Below are 10,723 nucleotides of genomic sequence, written 5' to 3'. Positions count from 1 at the left end.
TTTTGTGAAACTTGCGGATAACTTCACTTCCAATGTTGCAGCCCCAACGCAACAGGAAATTCCTCAGGCTGAAGCATCTGCTCAGCCTACTGAAGAAAATGCCAGCACCGCTGATGACAATCAGGCTGCTGAAGATAATGTGAGTTCCAGGGCTGATGACTGCATTCCAGCCGCTGAAGAAATTGCCAGGGCACCCACTAGTGGTGCGCCTGAAGAAACTGAAGAACTCAGGGCAACTGCATCAGTTGTGCCTGAAGAAAATCAACCAGATTCCTCAGCTGCTCCTGCACCAACTTCAACTCCAATCCTTCTATATGCATCAGATGTGAAGAAGACCAAGGCTGCAGAGCGTGCTGCAGTGAAGAAAAGGAAAGCATCAGCTGCTTCATATTCTTTAGCTCCGAAGAAAATGAAGCCTATGACAAGTTCGTATGCAAATCCGATTGATGTTGTTCCCATCTCAACCAGGCCATCAAAGGACCTTGTTCCTTTTGATGAAGAATATGTGATCCCCAGCGGATCTGATGAAGAAACTCATTCTGCTGTTTCGCCTGAACCATTGGATGAAGAAATTGAAGTGGATGTGATCCCTTCAACACCTATCATCTCCTCGCCTGTGCCTCAGTTCACAGCTGAAGAGGCTGGCGTTGAAGAAATGGAAGACGATGATGTGGACATTGGCTGCTCCACACCCGTAATTAGTGATGAATTCTGGGAAAGTCAGCATCCAAATTCTCCAATGTTCACTCCTCTATAGCAAATTCCTCAGTTCCCCACACAAACTATTCACATTGGCTCTGAAGAAACTCATCCCACTACATCTGTCCATGAGGAAATTCTAGCCACTAGCGCTGATGAAACTGCTACTGCTGAACAACCAACTATGTAGACTGCCACTGAGGAGGAACCAGAAATTCCCCAGCCTGAAGAACCTGCGATTGAGATTCCTAAGGTCGTGATGCAACTCATAGACACTCCTCTGCCGAAGCCAAAGGATCCATTCTCATGCAAGCAAAAGTTCAAGGATGATGATTTCTTCGGCGAGCACGTATTCTTTGAAGATTACAACCCATATGACTCTGCTCGCATTAGGAAGAGGCGTTTCTGGACTGCTAGTCAAGCCAATTTCTATTCCTCAGTGCTGTTCAACAAGGAGAAGATTTTCTACCATGAGCATATTCCTCACGTGGATATGGAATCTCTGTCGTGCTTCGCACCAGTCCTCAGTGTTCTTCACGATGCTGGGCTGCTCAACTTTTGCTCTGACATCTGCGATTGGAATGAAGAACTGATTCTTCAATTCTATGCAACGCTGCACATCACCGGAGATGCTGAAGATGTGAATTCATGGGTGCTGGACTGGATGTATGAAAACACTCACTACACTGCACCAGCCTCTGAATTGCTTCGTGCTCTACCACTCAGTCCTCCCCTTGAAGAAGCTCGCTGCATCTACAGTGAACCTGAGCTCACACATCATTACATGCAGGTGCTGATGAAACCTTTGAAGCCAGGTCAAGCACCAAGAACCAAATTCCTCGTGAAGGAATTGTTGTACATGCCCAGAACTGTCTATCGTATTCTTACGAGGACAATCAATCCTATCAAAGACCACGACTCATCTGACGAGGAAATTGTTGGCATCATGAAGAATCTGGTATTCAACATCGTTCATGGCATTCCTGTCAATTATCACAATTTCTTCATGAGGACTATGGCCAATGTTGCACTGTCTCCGTTTGAGCTGAAGCCTTATGCACCTTGGATCATGAGATTCCTCAGGACAAGGTCTTCACTCAACTACAAAGCTGATTTTTAGAATCATCTCAGCTACTTGCCCCCAATTGAAGTCCTCAAGCAGACATATTCCTCAGTTGATGGAAAGGGCAAGGCACCAGCTGTAATAGATGAAGGCATTCGTCCATTGGATGGTCAGTTTCGCAAGGCTGCATCTTATTCCACCAATGATGACTCTGCCACACATGACTCTGCCAATGCACCTAAGTCCACTCCTCAAGCCACTGCTCCGCGCGTGATGACTGACCGTGAACTTCTGCTTAGTCTTCACCAGAAGGTGGATCGAAATCACAAATGGGTTAAGCGTCAGTTTGGTTCACTTCTTCACAACATGACTGCCACACACAATGCAGTGAAGAAAAACCACTACTACCTCCATCAAGTCTTCGGTCGCACCTGGGCAATCCTGTCACATCTGTATGGTGAAGAAGATCTGAAGAACATGGGTCTTAATGAAGATTTTGACTGGTCTGCACCTCCACCGAAGAAATTCAAGAAGGTCAAGGTTCCTTCTCTGGTGGCCAGCTCATATTCTTCATCGCGCGACACTGATGAACATGAAGATTTGGACGACACTGCGGCAGGCCCTACATCAACAAACGACCCCAACAACGCTGGCGCTCCTTCATCAACATGATTATCTTCAGGGGCGTTAGTCCTCATTTTCGATCCTTTTGGTCATTCGATGACAAAGGGGGAGAAATATGAGTTAGTCTTCAAGCGGGTCTACTATATGGGCATTTTTTTTGCTAAGTTACAACTCTCGTTCTTCTGAAACTTTATTGGATCGAGTTGTAATCTTAAACCCGATGGTGCTCTGATACTTTTGATGCACTGTGCTCTGATACTCTTGATGCACTATTCTGCATGCTTATTCCTCGTTAATATTATTGCACGCATGCTGAATTTCATCAGGCACCATATTTCATCATGCATTTCAAATTCTTCATATTATATGTTAAATGCGTGTATGAATTACAAGATATAGGGGGAGATCTCCATGATTCAACTCTTCAAGTGTGCATTGCTTCAAAAGCAAATTCCTCACTATGCACATCTTCAGGGGGAGTTCTTCTATATCTTGCAATCAAATTCCTCAATATCAGTATTTACACTTCATATGTTTATCCCCGTTGAAAACTTAACCTATATTGTCATCAATCACCAAAAAGGGGGAGATTGTAAGTGCATCTAGTGCCCCTTAGTGATTTTGGTGTATTGAAGACTTATAGGTTAAGGGACTAATGCGTGTGTGAGTGTACACAGGTCTATAAGTCTATGAGGAGTTTGATATTTACAGGAAAAGTCGACCCCTAAAAATGAATATCTTCGACTGAAGATTTTGGTATTTCTGAAGACTTTCATGAAGACTTTGAAAGTGAAGAAATTGGTGTGTCCGTGAAGACTTGATATTCATGCGAGAAATATGAAGCTTGAAGACTTTCGTGTTCATAGTTTTGTTTTTCTCTTTCTTGAGTCATAGGAAACACCGTACTGTTAAAGGGGGTCGAGGAAATACTAAGGAAAAATTTCCATGTGATGCTCAACTCAAAATCCTACACCTACCAATCCCTTCGAGTGAAGCCATTGGAAATCTCATACAGTTCAGTCAATTTCTTCAGTGACAGAGACGAAGTTCTTCTGGTCTCTGAGGAATTTGTCCTGACTGAGGAGTTAGGAATTCGCCAGTGCGGATTGCCTACACAGTGAGGAACATGATAGCCCTGAGGATTTTGCTACTCAAAATTCCGACCGTTGCTGTGCTATGCGCCAGCTGTCCCAAAATATCTATCCACCTAACGGTCATATCATTGAAGGGCATTTATGTCTTATCATGTCGGGCTGCTCCCTAGGCTATAAATAGCCGCCCCCTACAACCACTAGCTGGTTGGCTGCTCCGAGAGAAACTGACACTTGTCATTTGAGAGCAACCCATCCTCCGAGGACTTTGAGCGAAAATCATCAAGTGAGGAAAAACCAAAAACCCAAAACCCAAACACCTACAAACCCCAAGTGATTGAGCATCACTGAAGAGATTGATCCTGAGTGGATCCGACGCTTGTTACCTTTGAAGACTGTGCTTCTTCCAGACGGTTAGGCGTCATGGTCTAGAGCATCCAAGAGGAATTGTGGATCGCCGAGTGACCAAGTTTGTGAAGGTTTGGAAGTCGCCTGAAGACTTACCACGAGTGATTGGACGAGGTCTGTGTGACCTTAGTTCAAGGAGAATACGGTGAGGACTGGGTGTCTTGGACTAAGTGTCCTTGACTGGGTGTCCGGGACTGTGTGTCCTCGAGTTTAAACTCAGCCGCTCCAACCAGACGTACAACTGAGACAGCAATTGGAACTGGTCTACCAAATCATTGTCTTCACCGAGCTTACTGGTTCTATTTCCTCAACTCTTTCATTTCCTCATAACTGTGTGTGTGTTTGTTCATATCTGTGTTTGAAGACTTTGACTGAAGACTTTCTCAATTTCCTCAGTTCAATTTCTTCAGTCTGTTTGTCTTCATCCTGTGTTATCCTGTGATTACGCTTCCTGTACTCTGTGCCTGTCTTCATTTCATCATGATGACTATGCTTGTATTCTGTTATGTTTACTTTGAGTACTTATTCCGCTGCTAGTAGTTCTTCGCTAAGGAATTTCCTCACCGGCAAATTCCTCAGTGAAGAATTTCATAAAAATTGCCTATTCACCCCCCTCTAGTCGAAATAATGCACTTTTAGGGAGGCAGGAGCATGCGGCATGACCAACGCTGCTTTGGGCGGCTGGAGCAAGAAGACCAGAGGTTGAAGAAGCACTACGCCCGTTGGATGGACATCGTACGGTCACTGGAGCTAGAATCGTTCATATTGACTAAGTTGACAAAGCCCTCCGTCCCCGTCAACTTTGTTGGCCCACAAGTCATCCTCCCACTATGGTGGGTCCCAGCTAGCAGGGGGTATTCATTTTTTGTGCGTAATAAGGACGCACTTCCTTGCGTGCGAAGATATAGCTGGTGGGTCCGACATGTCAGTGGGGGGAACATATTTTTCGCGAAATATAGAGGCCCTTCCGGTGGGTCCTAGCTGTCAGGTCCTCGCAAAAAAAGGGAAAGAAAATCAAATACATGGGAAGGCATACGGAACAAGCTAGTGTACCAGTAAAGAGACGTTGCGGAGTTTTAGAAAAAAGAAAGACGTGCTCCTGTAGCTGGTTCGAATCCAAACCTAGACTATGACTATATATGGTGCTATGCCACTCTGCAAGTAATGAAACTGACATATCCAACGTTCGCTTCTCCTCTTCTCTACTTACTCTGCCTAGCATCAGAAGCTCTGGCCGCAGCAACCATGTTCGCTGGCTGCTCGTCCACCTGCTCTTCAGTAGGCAACAACCAGATATGCGCCAAGTCGCAACCCGTACCATCGCCTGTGGGTCTCATCACACCCTCACCGGCACACGCACCACAGCCAATTGCTCATCGCAACCCGCTGCCGTTGGTGAGGTGCCACTACTGCAAATCACGCAGAGTCATCCATCACGTCTCAACCACAATCCGCAACCCTGGCCGAGTCTTCTACAAATGCCCACCCTCGCCGGCACGCGCACCGCAGCCAATTGCTCATCGCAACCCGCTACCGTTGGTGTGGTGCCACTGCTGCAAATCACGCAGAGTCATCCATCGCGTCTCAACCACAATCCGCAACCCTGGCCGAGTCTTCTACAAATGCCCGAATCATGGGTAATAATATGTTTAAGTGTTGTTCTGCTACTTTCTGTTGCTGATTTTTTTAATAGTTTGGTTGATGATCTACCAATTTGATTCGTGCAGAAAAGGGAAGATTCGTGTGATTTGTATTTCCGGGAAGTTGCTGATGTGGGGGAATGCAACTAAGCTGATTATTTGGTTAGCCGAGGAATCCCAATACCAGCAGGTTGGGGTGTTGGACAAGTAGCTGAAGGAACATCAGAAGAGGAAGATGCAGAGCAGAAGGTTAAAGATGTGGTTCCTCTGATCATGGCCAAGCAATAGCTGTTGAACGGCCTTGACAGCAATGAGGAGATGAAAGAGCTTGTGAAGATAATGGGCAAAATCGATGTGCTCTGTAGGATGATTATCTCTTTATTTGCAGTGTATGTAGCACTCGTGATGTATTTAGTGGCTACGACATGAGCACTTTGCTGAAACTAGTAATGAATGAAACCTGTGTAGCAAGCTGGGCATAGTGTTTTGAACATCTAATGATTTCTATTAACGGAAATCAGGGGGTATCCCCTTTTGCTCATATAAATAAATAAATAGTAGAGGCCTTGTCGGGTCAGCTTTGTTCTCATTCGAAGACGTCGAGCAAATTGTAGTCCAATAGCAAACTATGTCATCAAATTCAAGTTTCACAGCCAAATATGAGTATAACTAAACAACAATGTCATCATGTTTTAGTTGTCATACAATCACCAAACACAAATCAGCATACATAACAAGTGATGTTCTCACAGCAAAATACTAAACAACATGTTCATCAGGTTTCAGTTGTCATAGCAAACACAATTTCACATAGTAGATAAAAAACGTCTTCTGAAAGGAAAATAAGACAAAAGCAATGTAATCATCATCCGAAGCAGCAGCGTCAACATCTTCGCCATGTGTATCAGTCTGAATCATAATTCCCCATGGTGTCATCTTCTTCTTCGTCCTCAATGTCCTCGAACGTTGGCTTCTTCTTGATCAACTCTTGTATGTGCACAGCACGACAGGCAATCTTTTCGTCGGCGTCATTGACGTGATGGTTCTCAAAGATATTAGGAACATCTGTGTTATCTTGTACATCAGGAGCAGTGTAAGCATCATCTTGTTGTGCAACTTCATTAAATGAATTCCTCTGCTCAAACCTTTGCAATACTCTCCAGTCATCGCTACGTGCAAATGTGTCTTCCATGAAAAATATCTGTGTTGCTTGATTTGCCAAAATAAAAGGCTCGTTGGTCTGGTATGCCGCCTTGACATTGATGGATTTGAAATAATCACCAGCTCTGGGTTTTGCGATCCTGGAAAACAGGTTATACCAACGACAGCACAATAGAACCACACACTGATGATCCTCGAAACTGGAGATATATTGCAACTGAACAATGTCTATTATGTTAGCATACATTTCAGTTGTCTCTTTGTCATACATATCCGTGCTCATGATGGCACTGTTTTGTGTCTTCCTGCCTTCGTCTCGTGCAAGGGTGTTGTAGCGCACATCTCTAACAACGCAAGATTCATAATGTCTTACCCAAGTATCTGGACCCATTTCTAGTGAGTAAAGGGCATCATCAACTGCCTGCCCATCCTCCCGCATCTTCTTAACCTATGGTTAGAAAATAGACAAGCTGATCATCTTATGTACTCAATATATTAAAAAAACTGACAGTGCACTTCAAAAGCTAACATGGTTCTTGAACCATTTCGCAAATCCTGCCGTAACCAGTTTGTCAATGTTTCTTGGATTTTGCGGTAGTAACTCCTCTTTGTAGATGCTGCAAAACATAGTGATTGCGTCAAACATGTAAATATATAAGAATGTGCTGCAAGTTTGGTAGATTACAATGTATAAGCTGCAATACTGCACTTACTTGATATAAGGTAGTATCTCAGGACAGTTATTCAACACATACCAAGCCATTTTGTCCAAATCTTTAGGTTTGTCCTCTTGTCGACTCTTCCCTGTAACTCAAACAGAATAATCGAAAACATTGAGCCCGGGATTGTCTTCACCCACCTCTTTGCTAAGCTGATCAGTTGTTTCAATGTATTTTGAGCAGAATGTCAACGCTTCTGTAGCAATGTAAGCCTCTGCAATGGAACCCTCGGGTCTAGCTCTGTTCCTAACCTAGCCCTTGAAAGTGCCTAGCCGCCTTTCAATAGGGTACATCTAGCCATATTGTACTGGACCTCTAAGTAGTGCCTCATCAGGTAGATGAACAGCCAAATGCACCATCACATCAAAGAAGGCTGGAGGATATATCTTCTCAAGGTCGCATAGGATAGTTGGTATCTTGTCTCTAAGACGCTCCAAAGCATTTATCCTGATATTCCTACTGCAGAGTTCCCTCACGAATTGTCCCAACTCTGCAACTGCTTTGTATAAGTCAGGGCGGCCCAATCCTCTAAGGATAACAAGTAAAACCCTTTGAAGTAGGACATGGCAGTCATGAGTTTTCAACCCTTGTACCTTGTTTCCATCTGCACTGACTCTCCTTTCAGGGTTGGAAGCAAATCCACGTGGGAATCTCACACGTGATAGGACCTCGCAGAATTCTTTTCTTTTTACCTTGTCCAAGACGTACACAGATGGTGCCATATCCCGTGGTTTACCTTCATCTTGCACCTGCAAATCCTGTCTGATACCCACGTGTGTCAAATCAATCCTAGATTTTAAGGTATCTTTCGTCTTGCCCTCAATATTAAGAAGTGTGCCGATAATGCTGTCACATATATTTATCTTGATGTGCATCACATCAAGATTATGCCGCAGATCCAAATCATTCCAATACTCCAAGTCCCACAAAGTGGACCTGCGGGTAAACAATAATCTCTCTTCTGCCCTGCCACGCTTCCTTTTCCCGCTACCATTATCAGGATGGTTTCCTGGTGTAATATGCCTGACCTTCTCTAATTCCACTTGCAACTCATAAGCGGTGAGCCTCTTTGGCGCATCACGGTTTTCATGCTTTGCATTGAACACATGTCTTCGGTATTTTCTAGGAAGTGGCTTGTCCTTGGCAAGGAAACTGTGGTGTCCAATGTAATAGATCTTGCTAAGTATTGCGTATGACAGCGGATTCCTGTCACGGCGAACACATGCATTGTAACCATGTGTCCTTCGCCCTGGCATAGTGCCCAAAGCCGGATAATCATGGATGCACCAAATTATAACAGCACGCAGAAAGAAATCAGCTGGTGGCTGCTATATAGGTCTCGAGTGAGAACACCCTTCCATAGCTGTTGAAGTTCCTCCACAAGAGGCTCCATGAACAAATCAAAATCCTTTCCAGGACTTTTTGGACCTGGGATGAGCAAGGCCATCATGTAGTTTGATTCTTTGGTGCAGACATTTGGAGGCATGTTGTAAGGGATAACAAGCACTGGCCACATGCTATATGTGGCGCTCTGGTGGCCAAATGGGCTAAATCCATCTGAAGCTAAGCCAAGTCTAATGTTTCTCGGGTCAGCAGCAAACTCTTGTGTTTATCATTGAAGCTTTTCCACTCACTACCATGACATGGATGGCTCATTAGCATCTGATCTCTGTACTCCTGGTTCTAGAATGCAACAGTACATCTCTCTTGTTTCAGCAATCATGAAACAATCTCTGCAATCTTGGTGTAATTGGAAAATGTCTCAAAACATTATGAGGATCCTTTCAAGCATCGCATCTTTCCATCTTGATGATTTGCATTTCGGGCATTCACTTAAGTTGGCATTATCCTTTCGGAATAGAACACAATTATTCTTACAAACATGGATCATATCATATCCAATTCCAACTGCACGAAGGAAATTCTTCATTTTACTGTAGGTGTGTGGCAGCTCAGATGCATCTGGGCAATATTCGGGGAAAGCAGCCAACATCGCATCGAATGATTTGTTGGTCATCTGCTCAGATGTCTTCACCTGAAGAAAGGTGACCATAACTGAGAATACTGACAGCTTATTTCCTGGGGTGATAGCAACGTTGCATTGTTCCAACATCTGGGCCCATCGTTTTTCTTCTGCAGGTGAAAGTTCATGGAATGCACGAGCATTTCGTAGCATTGTTTCAATGTTGGTCAAACTCACTGGCTCTGCCACCACCACCTCCTCCTCCTCCTCTTCCACCTGAGCATCAGGCAGATCAAGATGGTGATCTGCTGCTTCCACGTAGTCAATAACATTGACGTTCACAGCTTCACCATGATGAACCCACCTAGTATATGTGACCGACATCCCATACAAGTGTAGATGATTTTGCACAGTTGACTGGGGTCTTGTAACTGAATTCATACAACTACTACATGGGCAGAGCACATCTGATTTCGGACCATCGTACTCAGCTCTGATAAAGTTCATGAAGTTTTCAACCCCCTCGACATATGCAGCGGAGAATCTTCGAGCAGAAGTTATCCAAGTCATGTCCATCTGTTAGACATACAAATTATTTCTTCTACTAGATATTACAGGAAAAACATATATGCTTTTTTATGAAGTCCAGAAAAAAATACCTAGGTCGATGTCTAAAGCTATGGCAAGATATTTGGACGAGCAGATCTAAGTAACGAAATATATGTAAAGCTAATTCAGCAAATAGATTTGAGTCCCAAATTATGGCAGGCTGTTTCAGCAGTCAATGAGACCGACCACACAGCCATCTAACTATTGAAGGCCATCACAGCAATAAAGATCGAGTATAAAACGGTGTAGAGCTATTTCACCTAACAGATTGGCTACTAGACCATGGCAATCTACGTCAAAATAAATATATGGCAAGATATTTTAGCAACTAATCGGCCTTGGCATGCCATCTCGGCTAAGCAGATTGAGTGCAGAATAGGGCAAGGAAGCTTCTTAAGCAGAGCATATTAACAGTAAACTACTTCGGCAAACAGTGAGATTAACAGCGTCTATCAGCTAACATTCAGCGCTACAGTGACATGAATGGGGCATCAGTCTAGAATGCGCGTACCGTGGGAGAAACTGATCGCCGTGCTTCTCCACACGAACGTCGCTAGCGGTGGCGGTGCTGACCGTCGTGCGCCTCCACAAGAATTTAGCCAGAGGTGGTGGCGCGGCTAGAGGACAACAATCTACGAGAGCGTACTGTGGGAGCGAGAGGATCGCCGAACCGCGGCGCCGACGTATCGGCGCGGCGGGGAGGGCGGCTTTGGCGGAGCGAATGGAGTGGAGGGGGACAGGGGGGA

The sequence above is a fragment of the Triticum aestivum genome, chromosome 6A (assembly GCF_018294505.1).
Source record: "Triticum aestivum cultivar Chinese Spring chromosome 6A, IWGSC CS RefSeq v2.1, whole genome shotgun sequence".
Lineage (NCBI taxonomy): Eukaryota > Viridiplantae > Streptophyta > Magnoliopsida > Poales > Poaceae > Triticum > Triticum aestivum.
Note: the sequence above shows the minus strand (reverse complement) of the source record.